Raw genomic sequence first — 18,235 nt, 5'->3', positions numbered from 1 at the left:
AATCTGGTGGTTCAAATGCACATACTTCATAATTAGTAGAAACTCGGGCTCTAGGTTTGGTTCTCTTGATTGTATTTGACTCGATCTCTCAATTAGCCATGAGTGACTCAATGGATGAGTTATTCTCATCATTATTCCAAGCCCTTACATTCTCCTTTTCTCCCAAACTTACCCTCTCGTCAAGTTGAATCGCTTTTTCTTTTATCATCGTGTCAAGGTAAGCCAATTGTGCGTGTTGGAAGTTAAAGCTTTCCACAATCTCAACCTCTTCTATTGGACTTCCCATAGGATCAGGAGAAGTGCACATGTTAAGATCAGAAAGGGAAATTGTAAGAAGCAAGTTAAGATCTTCATGATTCTTGAGGTTCTTGATCGGACTCGTCGAGTCAGTCGATGTGACTCGGCGAGTCTGTGATGTTTCCACAATTTTTGTTGTTTCTTTTGACTCAGCTTCCTCTAACAACCTTTCTATTTCCTTTAAATCTTCTCCAGCATCGAAATTCCCTTCAGAAGATAGTATAAATTTGTTTGGATTTTCTTCTTGTAAAAGTGCAAGCTCTCTTTCTAACACTTCATCATCCAAATCCACTAAGGAAAATTCCCTGTTTTTCATCCCTTCATTCTTTTTTTCTTGTTCCGCTTTAAACACCACTGAATCATTCCCTACCCTTAGTGTTAGTGTAGATTCGCACACATTGACTATTGCACAAGCGGTATTCAAAAATGGTCTTCCAAGAATGATTGGAACTTTAGGGTCTTCTTCCATGTTCAGCACTACAAAGTCCACGGGAAACACAAATTTATCGACTTTGACGAGAAGATCTTCGCATACTCCGCGTGGATTTATTATTGTCTTATCGGCTAAATGGATTTTCATACGAATCGGCTTTGGCTCCGGAAAATTTAGCTTTTTGAATAAAGAATATGGCATTAGATTAATACTTGCACCCGAATCGGTCAACGCATGAGTAGAGATTATGTTCCCAAATTGACAAGGTATGGAGATGCTTCCCGGATCACCCCTCTTTTCTGGCAGCTCATTTAACAAGACTTCAGCAACTTTTTCCATATTTTGTCTAGTGGTGAAGAGGTTCTTAATCAAAGTTGCATACTTTGGCGTTTGAAGTATTGTTTCAACAAATGGAATGTTCACTTGAAGGGTCCTCACTTGCTCCATAAATCTTCTATACAGTTGAATTTGCTCATCTGGTATGGCTCGGATTGGAAATGGCAGAGGGGGCATGTAAGTTTTCAAAAGAGAACAATTTTTCTCATCAGCTCTCGGACTCGTCGAGTCCATTATACCGACTCGGCGAGTCGAGTCAGGTTTGCTCGAATTCCTTTCAAATTCCTCTTCTGTTTGCACCTTACTTGGGTTCTTCTGAATAGAAGTCAAAGGAGTGAAAATTTTGTCAGAATTAGTGGTTATCACATTTAGATGCGCCATTTTTGGATTTTGTTCGGTATTGCTCGGAAGTTCACCAAGTGTTCTTTGATTCATTTGTTAGGCAAGTTGCCCAGCTGCTTCTCAATGTTGTGAATAGATGCTTGCTGATTCCTTAATATTGTTCTTGTATCTTGTATTGCAGCATCGTGGTCATTGTGTCTTTTCTCGGATGCAGCCACAAATTTATTGAACATTTCTTCTAGATTTGGTTTCTTTTCTTGTACCGGCTCCTCCTTTTGGTAAAAACCCCTTGCCTTTTGTCTATATTTCTCCTCCCTCGCTTTCTTGTACTCATCATAAGAAAGTCATTCTTTCTTAGGTTTTCGCCAATCGTCATCAAATCTATCACCACTAGAATAGCATACTTGCACTTTCTTATTCCCGTTCTCGTCCAAATCACAATCTCTAGTTAGATGAGGCCCATTGCAATTCTCACATCCTACCCGAATAGCATGGATTGTTTGATCCATTTTATCCATCCTCCTATCCATGGTTTTCAACATTGCCATAACTGCCGACAAATCTTCAGAAGCTGCATAAGTTGATCCCTTGGTCATATCATTCCTTGGATTGTGGTATTCTCTAGAATGCTTAGAGAATTCTTCAATTAGTTCTTTGATCACCGGGGGTGCCTTCTTTGTGAGGGGTCCTTGCGAGTCAAGGAGCTGCCTAGTTGTTACATTGACTCCATCATAGAAAATGGAGACTTCTTGTTGGCTATTAAGATCATGATGTGGGCAATTCCTTAGTAGACTTTTGTATCTCTCCCATGCCTCATAAAGGGACTCTCCAGCTTGTTGTTCAAAGTTGTTAATAGCTTTCTTCAACTTGGCTATTTTCGAAGGTGGGAAAAACTGGTCAATAAATTCTTCCTTCATCTTAGCCCATGTAGTGATGGATCCGGGAGGGAGTGACTTGAGTCAATCCTTTGCAGCACCTTTGAATGTAACTGGAAGCATACGAAGCAGCTGGGTTTCGCGAGGCACATTTGGAACATTAGAATAATCAGTTACATCATTGACTTCATCCAAGTTTTTATAGGCATCTTCGTGGTCTTTTCCGTAGAAGGGGATCTCCTTGAGTTGAGCAAGTATGTGACCCTTAAGCTCAAAAGTGGCAGTCGCGGGAATTACGGGTTACACAAGTCCCGAGCCGGTATCATCCCGTATCCTCTTCTTCCATTCGCCCATGGGAACTTCATCGATGTTCGCCATGGTGTTGTCAAAGTCACCTTCTAGATCGCTACCTTCTTTAAATTCGCTTTCTTCTCTTTCGGACTTGTTCACGATGTCTTCCTTGATTGGGTCTTCGTTTGCCAAGGAAGAGGTGCTGGATGCTCCTGATTTGCTGCTCTTTTTCTTGCTAAAAACGGATTTGAGATTCTTCAAAGGTGAGTTCTTTGAAGAAGCAGATTCTCCAACGGCTTTTCCTTTGTTCTTCTTTATAGCGGACTCCGGGTCTTCAAGTGGAGGAACCAAAGACGTATTGGATCCTCAGGTCATGTAACAACTGCAACCAAAGTAAGAAAAACGCGTAAAAAGAACAAAAAGAAAATAAAAATAAAAACTGTGAAACAGCGCTGGGCTTGCCGAGTAGCGTCGACTGAACTCAGCGAGTTCAACGTAGAAACAGAAAAAATTCTAATTAAATTTCTAAAATAGAAAACTATGAAAACTAATCCTAATAACTAAATTACCTAAAAATAACTTTGTGCAAGATAAATCTCACACAAAGGATCGATAAAACTAGAAATTAGTGCTAATTTTTTGAACCGTTCCACGGCAACGGCGCCAAAAACTTGATGTGTGTAAACTCAACTAATTTTAATCCTACTTTTAATTATAAAATTGACACACAAAGGCAGTGGACCTATCAATTGTGGTGTAGTTAAATAAATAGGGTATCGAACTCAGGGAACGGAAAATTAACACTAAAAACTAGAATTAACTAAAAACAAGTAATAGAAAATAGGGGTTTCTCTAGTTTTGCAAGACTAGAAACTTAACTAAAACTTAACTACTCAATTAAAAGCCGAAAACACGTAAAAACAAACTAAATTCAATGATCAAAAAGGGTTTCTGTTTAGGTTCAACTTATTTACTCCTATGGTTAATTTTTATGATAATATAATAGATTGATTGTTATTGGTTACCGACTCTAGTGATTAGATTCGCGTTCGCTATTACTAATCCTTAGAAAACATACCAATTCAAACAACGGCCAGTTGATTAAACTAATAGATTTCCTAGGTTGATTATTCGGGTTAAATAAGATTTGTAGCTAGCTAATTAAGTTTGGTGATTCAATTAACCGCTTGTTGATGGTGTATCATACAAGCTCACACATTAATTTACCCATTCTCTAATTAATCCTAGTTTCATGTTTATTATTCCTAGGCATATAGTATTGTGTTCACATAAATTATATGAGATAAGCAATTAAGAGATGTTCATGCAGCTTAATCACTTAGCAATTAACAGAAAATAGTTATGGTTAATGCATAAGGGTCTTTAACAAGCTTAATTTAACAATATCACCAACTAACAATTAATCAAAAGAGTAAATTAAACCATAACAAAATTGTCTTCCCCAAACAGAAACTAACGAAATTAGTTCATGATTTCAGTGTATGGAAGGTTAAAAACGAATTCAAATAAACCTAACATAATTCTACTCAAAGGTAGAGTGGAAAATTAAACCTAAAGTGCCCTAATCTCTTAAGAATGAAGGATTAGGGTTCTTCACACGTTCTTCTGATCTCCATCAAGTTCCTTAGTCGCCAAGTAAGTTCTCCAAAAAGCCAGAGAGTCCTCAATTCGGGTTTGTGAAGTCTATTTATAGTTTTCTCAAAACAAGGGCTGCTCGTCGAGTAGATAACTGACTCGACGAGTCCCTTTGTTGAATCCGTATGCGGCAAGGACTTCTCGTATTTCTTCGCGAACCTTAGTGTCTACTCATCGAGTAGACGACCCTACTCGCCGAGTAGCTTCAGAATTAAGCCTTTTCCTTCTTTCTTTCGTTCCCGAGCTTTCGTTCATGTCTCCTGCTTCCTTTTGCTTCCGAGCTTCTTTTTTGGACTGAAAATATAATTTGAACAATATTAAGTACCTTTTGTCCATAATATGCAAATAATTAGCTAATAATTGATAAAAATCTATACTAAATATATGGCTAAATATGCAAATATCACCAACCATCTACCTCCTGAATATCGTCATATCCACTTAGTAGCTGACTCCCATCATCAAGAGTTCCACAAAGCACGAAGCAAGTGGCATTCAGGCATCGAATAACCTCCACTAAAACATAAGGCCACTCTGGCATATAATTCCTTTTGCTCTATTCACAACTCAAAAGACATCGCCGACCCAGGCAATCCTACCTCTCGAGGTATCTAAATACTCTTCTCAGTAGACTCCTTAAATGCTCATCTAGGTATCTCTCCTAGATTATCTCTCGACTCAGAACTCTCTCTCTAGGCGATTCCTGCTAGATACTCTTACTCAGCACATACTCAAAAGCACATCACAGATAGCAGCAACTCCTAGGCTAAGGCATCACAAATCAGGAAACTCTAGTCCTAAAATATGAAATACTTAGCCTATCTCTAACATGCATAACATCTCATAAATATCTCATAGCACAAAAGTAAGGGTATTTTGGGAAATCACCGTTCGGGCTCTGGCTGATTGTACACACCGCTCCAACTCGTTTTCTCTTAAACTCTTTCTCATTTTATAAAAATTTATCTCTTTTGAAAATCTTTCTCAAATCCTCAGTTTGATTCCAGACATACCCGAAGGTGTATCCGAATCCCTCAAACCAAGGCTCTGATACCAACTGTAACACCGTAAATTTTCAAATAAAATTTTTATTTAAAATTGCATAATTCTCATAACACATTTCACAAAAATATCATTTATTTAATTTACAAATCGCAACTCCATAATTGTTTGATTCAAATCCAGGATCCTCAAAACATAACTCCTTTACTGGTGTGTACAATCAAGCCGGTGCCTTCCCGCGATCCAGAGAAACCTGAAACACATAACACATAACACGGTAAGCACGAAGCTTAGTGAGTTCCCCAAAATACCGCATTCAACACATTCGCCACTCGAGGCTATAACTCTGTAAGACCCTCCGATCAATGTGTCTTTGTGGGACCCTCTAGTCCCACAACTCTGATGCACCCTCCGGTCCTAACTATGTAGGCTCTAAGTAATACACATCATATATCACAAAGAATTAATGCAGGATATCACAATACACAGATAAACACAAGAGACATCTCAGTCACACACACAAATACCACTCATGGTAAAGTATAGTGAGAAGACTCACCTCGAGGCACGCAAGCAATTATCCCTGTACTCGAATCTCAAACTAGCCACCGCCTAACACATAGGGTAAATATTCTCTAATTAATACTCGATTCTCAACTCTAAGTAAACCAAAGGTTACTCTTTCTCTCACTAACTCCGGAAGTGGGTAAAAGACCATTTTACCCTTCAATGGTCTCCATTACTCAGGTTTGACCAACTAGAAGTCAAACTCGAGTCAACAGTCCTTGTTTGACCCGAATCGTCGAGTGCACTCATGCAACTCGTCGAGTTCCCTCTTTTCCTCAGAAGTCTCAAGAAAGTCCAGCTCAGCTCGTCGAGTTGACCCCCAACTTGCCGAGTTATCGCATGATCAAACTCATCGGGACAAACCCTAACCAACTCGTCGAGTCAGTTCATGGACTCGGCGAGTCCCTTCAGTCTGTTTTCTCATTCAAACGTTTTAAGGCAGATCTACTACCCTAAGCTCTAGATCTAGCCTCCCAAGGCTCGACTGTCACGTAAAGCTTCGATCTTTACGTTCATGCATGGCATACTTGCTCCATAATGCCAATACAAGTTCTAACAAAGGTTACATGCTCAAGGTCTTGTCTCTAACTGAATAAAGTTCGGGTCTTTGGGCTCACAAAGCCTCCTACAACTCAGATCTGAGGTTTCAACCTCAATCATGTTCAAAGATCACAATGATACCAAAAAGAATGGTAGAAACCCTAGAAACTCCCTAAACCAAAATCTTCATAAGGAAATGACCAAGTTAGCATCTTTTACCTCCAACTGAAGCAAAACTCTGAAAAACCTCTAGATCCGATGCCTCCTCTTGAACCAAGATTTGATGCTCTCCACTTCTCCTTCAACAATGCACTAAAATCCATAAGATTAGCCTCTTTCTCACTCTCTAGCTCAAATGGACGATTAGTGTTTCTCTCAAGGAAGTAGGGTGACTGGTGAGGCGCAAATGGGGCTATAAGTTCCCTTATATAGGCCCCAACCCCGGGAAATTAGGGTTTCTCTGCCCAGCACCTCCTCGGCGAGTCGACTTTCTGACTCGTCGAGTCCATTCATTAATCCCACGTGGACACTCGACTCTACTCGACGAGTTGGAATCACAACTCGCCGAGCCACACCATAAATCTCAAGATTAATCACACAATAAAATACCTGAAAGTCCGGATGTTACATTGTGTTTGTGAATAGTTATTATTGAAGTTTAACAATCCTTGTTAAAACTAGTGTCAACTATAACTACATCAAGTAATGGTTCTTGAGTTGCTTCAAGTTCTATGTACGTCCCACTTACTTTGTCATTAGAAGCTTGTTTTCTGATAACTCAGCTATCAGAGGAATAAGAGAACTTATTCTTGATGGGTTTGAATATAATAATCTAAGCCACATTTAGAGTATTGTACAAATATGTATTTAGTAGATTTTGGGTTTAGAAGCTTTAGTCCAACATAGACTTCAAATCCATAAAACATTTAAGAAGATAGGGATGGAGCCTTTCCATACGAAATCTTATGAAGAAAATGTTATATCTAATAGTTAGTTGGTGTTTATACTCAAGGTACAATTGATAGTGTTCTAGGTATTATCCCAAGGAAATAAAAGGAGGATATTTCTACCGATTAGAAAGAAAATCATACCAAGTAAGATTTAATTCATCCTTTATTATCATTAAGGCCTTAGATAGTCTTTACCGGTTTGTATCTCAACTTTATACTTGAAAACTTAAACCAAGATTTCACAATTATGCTTTACAATGTAAAATATAATTGGACTACTATAGTTATTAATAAAGTTGATTTGGTATTTTGTTCTAAATCTTAGACATTTAATAGAAAGGAAGTCATGTGTAACCATGTATAATTCCTTAATAATTTATTTTCTCTACTACTTAGTGAAAATATCATTAGGAATCCTTTATATATAAATAAGATTTACATATGTCAAATAAACTACATTATTTTCCTTCAAAGATCCATTTCTTGAAGTTGGAATATGTGAATGTCATTTATATAATAAAGATAACAATATGAAAGATGAGTTTGATTTAAAACAACTTTAAGTCAAAATTATTTTGCATATAGAACTCGTTATTTATAAAACATTGATATTTACTTTATAATTCTTATTAATAGATGTAGTCTCATAAATAGAATTTTAATCATTTCCGAATATTAAGGTGATCGTTATGAAAAATGTTTTAAGTAAATAGTTAATCATTCACAAATTAAACTGAGACATATATTTAGACAAGCTAAATTAAAGCATACATTGCTCCAAAACAAACATTGTTTTATATTACATGTGCATTATGTTCCTAGCATAATAAATAAACTAAACTCCGAGAGTGTAGTTCCAACTTGATTGTGCTCAACTGGTTACTCTTCTGTAAATATCTACAAGCCAATTACAAATATTAGATTAACATTTAAGTACCAAGTACCTAAGTGTTATATGAAAAGTATGAGTTCTATCTAGTATATAGATACATGAAGTACTAGTCTCTTCCAGACTTTCCTTCCAGATAAGAGGAGCAGATCCTCTTCCAGTGTCCGATTTCTCCACAAAAGGAATAAGATCCATCCATGTGGGCCTTATTGGATTTCTTGGGCTTAAAGGTGTTCAGTCCATAAAACATGGGCCTCCTAGATTACACAAGATGACTCTTTTGGGCCTTGAACTATTCCTAGTTTGATGTTAGAAACATCATTAGAATCACAGTGATGTCTTTACTATGTATCATGTTCAGGCTTATTTCTCAAATCAAATAGTTTAGGACATGAACCTTTAAGTGTATACAATTTAATATCTCTCACGAGATTGTCTCTTAAGACATGAACCTATTCATTGAAGTTGTATCTATTGAATGTTATTGTTTCATTAAGTCATTAAAGAAAATGACAAATTCATGGTAATGAGAATGGTTTATATAACCACAAAATTTTAACAAAATTCATTTAGTATTTTCAGTATTTAAATTCTTTAATAATTATTACCCTTTTAGTTTCCAAAAACATTAATTATCAAAGTCTAGGATCCAAGTTGCAAAACAAATAAATGGTTAGGTATCCTTTATCCCATCCATTTGAATTCAACCCGGAAGATATCGATTATCAATTATATCTTACTATATAATTCCTACATTTATGGGATCGCAAATAACAAATTTAATTAGACATGTTTGATCACATCTATGCCTTGGAACTCTCTTGCTTAGGTATCCTTTATCACAAAAGATTTCCGATCAATGTGTAATCGGCCTATAACTTGGTTATAGAAATCACGAAGACACCCCGACCATCAAAAGATAATACTAAGCGGTTAGGTATCCTTTATCCCACTAGTGCATACAATAGATGTGCGAGTGCTCTTCAAAAAGGATTGCATAGATTTGAGGTTTGAAAAAAGGGTTTTTTATATGTTTTATAATTCTAGTTTTAAAAACATATGATATCATGGATATTACGTGCATATAATAAACCATGGTACCAATTTTCAAAAGAAAATTACTTTTAAAGGTTCTATATAAAAAGCTAGTTTTTATATAATTTGACGCGATTCAATTTTAATAACCGGTATTATTTTTTAGTGCAATTGAACCTTTTTATATCTTTAATAAAACTTCATTTTATTACTTATATATTTGGAGTTTGTATATGTTATAAAAATCACCATTTTAAAACTTATATTTGAGTATTTCAAAATTTGACGTTATTAACGTTTTAGAAAACCAGATTATATTTTAAACCAATAACTTGTTACATCTTATGTCCACATTATAAATTTTGAAAACCAAACTCCATGTGATGTTTATTTTGTCTAAAATTATTTTAGCATGTGAAAAACTAATTTATCAACCACACATAATAATTGCATAAAATAAACAACACAAACATGCATAAAACTATATGTGCATAAACATAACCAACTAGTGATATTTTTTGTGAGCCAACACACAAAATGTCAAGTCCATTCTTAAAGGGGCATTTTAAGGGACCAAAAAGCTTCTTGTAATGTTGTTGTAGAAGCTCCCAATTGAGTAAACATCATTTGCTTGCAAAAGATTGGAAGGGATTCTTGAAAGCAAAATTCAGCAACTGTCACTAAAAGTCCAACAACCCTTTGTAAACAACATTAGTGACACTTTTTAGAAACTGTCACTGAAAATCATGCACACCTTTTAAACTCGAAAATTGCTCTTTGGTCGTCAAAAAATGGTTCTAATTTCATTTCTTGTTACATTTTTGTACAAATAAATTATTTCTAACAACTAATCTATTACTTACAAAAATAAACCAAGAAAACTAATCTATTTAATATATCACATACCATACGAATAAATAAATTATTATAATCATTTTTATAAAACAACCAACACAACACCACAACAAACACAATGGTCTTTGACTAGTTTATGCACATCTTACATATCAACATACACATTAAACAACCTTTGTTTTTTTAAGACAACTTTAAAATGACAAAAGATGCATGAAAACCTACGACACATAAAATAACAATTATAAATGTAACATCTAAAATTTTCAGGTATTCATTTTTTACCCTTGGTTTGTCATTGGTTTGTACAATTGGTCCCTAATGGCATTTCGTAAAATTTGGGCGCAACATGGGTATGCTGGGCGTACCTGGCCTCGCGCATGCAGTTGGGCGTACGTTGGTACGTAGGGAGTATGCAGTATTGAACCAAACCCTAATATTTAGTGTTTGTGCACTATTTAAGCACCATTATAGCCCTAAAACCTTTCTTCTTATCAGCCTCCACTCCTAGAATCGACCTACCTTGTTAACCCTAGCTTCTTTCGAATATTTTGAGCGAGTTGTGAGATTTCTTGCTTGTGAAGGAGGATCATTAAGGAGGTGAGTTTTCTCTCAAGACTTTGGATCCAACACTTTCTCTCCTTTATGCACCATTTAGAGTTATAAAGCTCCAAACTTGGATTATGTTTCTTTAGATCTTAGTTAAGCCTTGATTTTCATCCCTTTTCTCCCAAAACCAAGAGCTTTGTGAGTATGAGGTACTCTAAAGCCTTTAAGCTGTCCTTTCAGACTATCTAGGGTATTCTAAGTCATAAAACTACAAGATTGGATCTTGGTTTGTCCCCATGCATGAGTATTGGTGTTGAAAAGGATGGAGCAACTTAGGTTTTTAGTGTTGGGCACTTTTTAGCCATGCAAAGGCATAAAGTTTGCATCTTTATGGCCTTAGAGGTCTTATTAAGCTTGGATCTGAAGTTTGGACAGAAAGTATTAAGTCATTAAGACCTTAATGAGGGTTTTGCTTCTGGATGCGTACGCTGGGCGTAAAACCCAGTACGTCGCAGGTAATGCACCATGAACCCGTTCCTTTTCACTTCGGACTTGTACACAGGGCGTACAAGATTGTACGCGGGGTGTACGGCCCATTTCCAGCAATGGGTATTTTTTTGGGCCTTAAATCGTTGGGCTTTGCTTGTTAGGCTGGGACCATAAACTTTTATGGTATTGGGTCACTTCTGGATTTGGGCCCATGTTGGACTTTGGATAACCTATGGGGTTTGGGCCTAGGATGTATAGGCTAAATGAAAAAGGGTAAATTGGCCCTTTTACCTTTGATATTGGACATGTAAAGTAGATTTTCAGCTATGGTTTATGTCCCAATTATTAATTGGGGCTTTATTTGTTTAGTTAGCACAAGGATTTTTCCATGGGTCAATGGCACCAATGCCGACCCATTACTTGTTATGTGGAATGCTAGTTATCTCTGTGATGCTTATATGAAAGACCATGATCTAGCCCTTGACAATTGTATGGAAGGCCAGGATCAAGCCCCTGACAATTATATGAAAGACCAGGATCTGATCCCTGGAAATTGAATGAAAATCATGATCTAGCCCCTGAAACTCGTATGTAAAACCGGGATTTAACCCTCGACATTACAAGGAAAGACCATGGGGGTAGCCCATGACATAAGTATGTTTTGTGTATGTGGTATTTTGGGGAACTCACTAAGCTTTATGCTTACAGTTTATATTTATGGTTTAAGGTACTTTCAGTTCAAAAGGGAAGGGCCCAACGTGATGACACATCATCCTCCCCTCATGATTTCTACATTTGATATATTTGTACTCTGATGTTTTGGATATTATCACTTGGTGTTTATTTGAACAATGAATGAATGATTTGATAATCTTTTAAAAGAATTTTTTTATTACTGTTTTTGGGTCGTTAGAAAATCAAGTTATCCATATGTATGAACTTGTTTTTGACAATAAAGTTGTCATAGAAAATATCTATGAACTTGTTTTTATACAAAACCAAGTTATCCATATTCTCAAAAAACTAAGATTTCCAAAAATCAAAAAAATCTAACCAAACTTGCAAGGTGGCTCTTGATACCAATTGTTGGGTTTTTATTCAAAAACTAGTTTCAAAAACACAATATTTGGCAAAGGAAGACTTGATCATTTTTTAATAACATAACCAAGTTAAACCCACAAAGGATCATATTGCAAAGTTTGGAAAGAAAACAAGCACCAAAGAAGAAGATGGAGAACAGTCAATACTCGCATGATAGTTGTTATTGTAGGAGAACTCGACCAAAGGAAGGTAAGTATCCCAACTACCTCCGAAGTCTAAAACACATGCCCGCAGCATGTCCTCCAGAGTCTGGATGGTCTGGTCACTCTGACCATCCGTCTGCGGGTAAAAAGCAGTGCTGAAATGCAGTCGAGTACCCAACTCGTCGTGAAACTTCTTCCAGAATCTGGAAGTAAACCGCACGTCCCTGTCGGAAATCACCGAGACCGGCATCCTGTGCCACGCCACTACCTCCCTGATATAGATATCGGACAACCTTTCGGCCGAAATGCTCTCCTGAATCGGAATAAAATGGGCGCTCTTGGTCAATCGATCAACGATGACCCAAATCGAATGCACCCCTCGCGCGGTCCTGGGAAGCTTCATGATAATATCCATAGTAATATCTACCAATTTCCACATGGGAATTTCCAACGGTTGCGTCTTGCCTTGCGGCCTCTGGTGCTCGGCCTTGACCTTCCTGCAGGTCAGACATCTCTCAACAAACCAGGCTACGTCCCTCTTCATGTAGGGCCACCAATAATCAAGACGAAGATCCGTGTACATCTTCGTCGCTTCGGGATGAATAGAAAACCAGAATACAAAAATAAATCATGTGTATATAAATCACATGTCATTAAATGCACGAAAACAAATATTGAATTGAGAAAGACAAAACGTATCTTGTCCATAAAATTATTTATGATTAGATTCATTATACATATAGTCACATGTGATTAAATACAACTATGAATCCAGAATGTGAAAATGAAACTTGTCCACATAAATCATATGTGATTAGATATGTATAATCACATATGATTAAATACAACGATTATTAAATCCAGAATACGAAAATGAAACTTGTCTGCATAAATCATATGTGATTAGATACATATAATCACATATGATTATATGTATATAATCAGATATGATTTATGTGGACAAAATTTGTGTACTCAATTCTATATCTGCGCTCGTGTACTTAATCATATATGATTATAAGTATCTAATCACAAATGATTTATATAGACAAGATTCGTTTTCGTATTTTCTATTCAATAATTTTTCTCATTTATTTATTAATATATGATTATATGTATTTAATCACATATGATTCAATATTTGTTCTCGTGTATATAATCACATGTGATTATATGTATCTAATCACATATGATTTATATGGAAAATATTCTTTTTGTCCATGAAAATCATATGTGATTAGATAAATATAATCACTTGTGATTAAATACATGAGAAAATTTATTGAATTGAAAGCGCGAAGGCGAATTTTATCCATATAAATCATATGTGATTTGATACATGTAATCACATGTGACTATATGTATATAACCACATATTATTTATATCGGCAAAATTCGTTTTTGCATTCTCGTTTTAATAGTTGTCTCATGTATTTCATCACATGTGATTATGTGTATCTAATCACATATTATTTATATGGACAAGATTCATTTCGCATTCTCGATTCAATATTTTTCTCATGTCTTCAATCACATGTGATTATAAGTATTTCATCACATATGATTAATATAGACAATATTCATTTTTGCGTCAATTCAATAGTTTTCACATGTACTTAATCACATGTGATTATATGTACTTAATTACATATGAGTAATGTGGACAAGTAACAACTATTGGATCAAGAACGCAAAAATGAATTTTGTGCACATAAATCATATGTGATTAAATACATATAATTACATGTGATCAGATACAAGAGATAAATTATTGAAAAGGGAACGTGAAAACGAATATTGTCCATGTAAATCATAAGTGATTACCACATATAATCACACATGATTAAATAAAAGAGAACAAATATTGAATCGAGAACGTGAAAATGAATCTTGTCTGCATAAATCATATGTGATTAGATACATATAATCACATGTGATTTATGTATTTAATCACATATAATTTATATGGATAATATTCTAATATTCATTTTCACGTTTTCGATTTAATAATTGTTCTCATGTATTTAATCATATTTGATTATATGTATTTAATCACATATGATTTATGTAGACAAGATAAAATTTTGCATTCTTGATTTAACAGTTGTTTATCGTGTATATAGTCATATATGATTATATATATATATATATATATATATATATATATATATATATATATATATATGATTAATCTGGAAAAAATATAATAGTATAACTTGTAACTTATATTTAGTTTTTTTTTTATTTAAATATCATATTTTTATAAATAAAAGTTTTAGCCAAAAGTTCCTTCCAATTTTATCAAATTTTTTACTAACATATCGATACTTTGTTATATCTATTAATAGGTTCATATTATATTTAATTAAAGATATATTAATTAAAAAATGATATAATGAACCCACAAGACTAAATACATGAATTGTAATAAAAAATGGACCCAAAAAAAAGATACGAAAATAAAACTTTATTTCATCTACATTTTATATTAAATATAGTAAGGCCCCGTTTGATACGTATCTTTCCAGGTCTAAATAGATCTTTCTGGCTGAATGGACCCGGAAAGACTGTTTGATTTGCACAAAAAAAGAGTCTTTCCCGATAACATATGTCTTTCCTAGTGATATTAAAAGATAAAAGTTATGTTTCTACACGGATTAAGTTAATATCTGATAAATTGTCTTTTTTGTTTTTTTTTTTGTTTTTTTTTTTCAACACATAGCGCCCCTTAAATGATATAGCCTAATTTATTTTTTCATCTTTGTCATTATTTACACCAATATTAAAAGATCTATATTTATTTTAATACATAATTATCTTTTATTTTTTTGATTATTTTTATACTATCATCTTTACTTTTTAAGAGGGGTTATAAAATCAAAAAATATTATTTTTCTAACGAGCATTCTACAAAAAAAAAAAAAAAAAAAAAAGCAACATATTACAACTTCAAACAAATGTATAAAATTGAAATATTTTTTTTTAATTTTGTCGTTATTTACACTAATATTATCTCTTTTTTAAAAATTAAAAAATATATTAGTTTTTTAAGTCATTATCTCTTTTAACAAAAAATTATAACTTCAAACTAACGGATATAAAATCACAAATATAATATTGTCCAATAAAAATATTCAGACTGATTGCATATCAATTTTTCTTCGTCAATCATTCATCTTCAACATACTCTCCAACCGTAAGAAATCAATTATATATCAGACTAGTAATTTAAATATTTTATTAGACAATATTTTATTTGTGATTTGATATATATTAATTTGAAGTTTTATTTATTTTGTTAAGTGATTGGACATGTAATAATTTATCTAATTAATATATTTATCAAAAAATGATTACAAAATCTTTTTATTCAAATGAGGGTGGATCTTTACTTCTTAAAAGGAATTAGGTACTAGAAAAATAAAATATAAAATGACTCTGCGATGTAAAGAATAACAAAGAAGAAATAAAAAAAAAAGTTAGTTCACGTCGTTTAAATGAGTCGCAAATATAGGGAAAAAATAGTTTACAAGTTTTAATGTTAACTAGAAAGGTTACCCCCGTTACGCGGGGGCCAGAAGCTTTCAATGTTGTTTCCGAATTGATAAATATGACAGACATAGAAAGTGCAAGGATGAAAAGTCCAGGCTTTGCCCCGGACAAAAAATGTAAAAGTTTTGACTGCAAGGACCAGAAGTGTGAAAATGGCTAAAAAATTAAAGGGGTAGGAATTAGCAACTTTTTAGAAAAGGGATCAAAGTTGTCAAACCGTTAAAGTTTTGTGGCCAAACTTGAAATATTAAAAGGTTCCAAAAAAGTGTAAAAATATTGATTGCAAGGACCAAAAGTGTCAAAATGGGTAAAGAATAATGACCAAAGTTGCCAAAAAACATCTAAATTTAGTATTCCTAACTTCCAACAATAATACAGGGACCAATTCTGCCAAAAAAATGGGAAGTTGAATGGAACACAAACAAAAGGATATGAATAAATTAATTAAAGAAGTACAGGGACCGGATATGTAAATCAAGGGACCAAACTTGGACAAAGTATCACAAGTTTACTATTCCTTTCTTCCACAACTTTAATATATATATATATAATAATTAAAAATGGTAAGTAAGAATCAGCCCCTATTAAAATGGTTAATTAGATAAGGGTAAAACTCAGTGGAAGAATCAGCCTCCATATATTATAGCTAAGTCCATATATTATAGCCCAAATATATCCATTAATTTAAATGGGGATAATGACTTGAAAGGGTAATGAACTTTCGACTTTGTTCACATTTAGTCAGTAAACATTTTTTTGTTATGTATTTGCCACTGAACTATTGAAACTGTTCACATTTTACTTTCAATAGTTCAGTGACAAATAGATAACGAAAAAAAGTTTAATGACTAAATGTGAACAAAATCGAAAGTTCGTTTCCCTTTAAAAAAGTTCAATGACTAAATGTGAACAAACTTCCTCTTGTATTATGTTTTAGCAAATTATGTATTTTTGTTAAATTGTAGCAACATTTGTTGATGAAGAAATCTATGAAATAAGAAAAAACAGAATCCCGAAAAATATATTAAAAAAAAATGAAAAACCGAAACCGAAATAAAAAACAATGGTTTGTCCAAAATAAAAAATCACAATTTTCCAATCTGATTTTGGTTTTATAAAAATTCAATTTTCGGATTTTCATATCTAAATCTCTCACCATTTTTATAATCGAAAAATGATTATAAAACCAAAAAGGGAATGAGAAAGCGCTCAATTCGAAATTTTTCTATCCAAAACTCCTCCTTGTGACATGAGAGAGTGACATGTAAACACTTATATATAATTCACATAAGTGAGAATGGTTCTTTTTTTTTTATTTTTTGTAAAACCAAAATCAGATTGGAAATTTTGATTTTTTATTTTGGAAAATGTCAAACCATTGGTTTTTTATTTCGGTTTCGGTTTTTCGTTTTTTTTTAATATATTTTCGGGGTTTTGTTTTTTTTATTTTATAGATTTCTTCATCAACAAATGTTGGTAGAATTTAACAAAAATAAATAATTTGCTAAAACATAATACAATAGGAAGTTTGTTCACATTTAGTCATTGAACTTTTCTAGAGGGAAACGAACTTTTGATTTTGTTCACATTTAGTCACTAAACTTTTTTTCATTATCTATTTGCCACTAAACTATTGAAATTGTTCACATTTTACCCTTATGACCGGTAATAACCGGTCATAAGGGTAAAATGTGAACAGTTTCAATAGTTCAGTGGCAAATAGATAACGAAAAAAAGTTTAGTGACTAAATGTGAACAAAATCGAAAGTTTGTTACTTTTCAAGTCATTATCCAATTTAAATGAAACTGATACCAAATATATGAGCCCACACAATCATGTTCCGTTTTAAGTCAATTTCAAAAGTATAACCTAATTTTTGAAAAGTCAAAAAAGTTTAGTGTTACCTCATCTTTTTAGATATACAGGTCCTTTTTGTTCAAGTAATATACCTCTTCCGATGAGGCTTCCTCTCCGACAATAGTGGTCCTTACACTCTTATTGCTTCATTTTTTATTTTCTACACACCATTGTTTTCATTTACAGATCATCTCGTATCTCAGACTTCAGCCGCACTTACTACCATTTCCTCCGTTGATTATAGACCAGTCGAACTCCAATCCACACTGATGTTGTTCCATTTTCCTCAATCATGTTTCGTCTTCATTGTTAGCGGAGGCCGACAAAACCAAATCTGATGGCCGCTGAAACAATGAGCGTCGAAGAAACCTTATAGTGGCGGCAACGGTATCGATGGAGCCGGTGGCCGGTGTAACCAGAAGAACCTGTAGTATTCTTTAGATCCGGTGAAAAGAGATCTGGAAATGATGGCCTT

At 34.0% G+C, this 18,235-nt stretch overlaps 1 long non-coding RNA gene and 1 other non-coding gene across 2 annotated transcripts; one reads left to right on the top strand and one right to left on the bottom strand.

Moving 5' to 3' along the window:
- The first annotated feature begins 2,170 nt into the window (after positions 1-2,170).
- LOC145110324 (small nucleolar RNA R71) lies at positions 2,171-2,277 on the top strand. The gene has a single exon (XR_013709707.1). It is a non-coding gene; the product is annotated as a small nucleolar RNA R71 (small nucleolar RNA).
- Positions 2,278-12,231: 9,954 nt separating this feature from the next.
- LOC145108296 (uncharacterized) lies at positions 12,232-17,917 on the bottom strand. Its single transcript, XR_013708172.1, has 2 exons — positions 17,808-17,917; positions 12,232-12,941 (listed from the first exon to the last, which is right to left on the bottom strand). It is a non-coding gene; the product is annotated as an uncharacterized LOC145108296 (long non-coding RNA).
- Between the last annotated feature and the right edge of the window lie 318 nt (positions 17,918-18,235).

The sequence above is a fragment of the Lactuca virosa genome, chromosome 4, assembly GCF_052849685.1.
Source record: "Lactuca virosa cultivar CGN04683 chromosome 4, Lactuca_virosa_CGN04683_v6, whole genome shotgun sequence".
Classification (NCBI taxonomy): Eukaryota; Viridiplantae; Streptophyta; class Magnoliopsida; order Asterales; family Asteraceae; genus Lactuca; species Lactuca virosa.
This window is presented reverse-complemented; position numbering and strand designations above follow the sequence as displayed.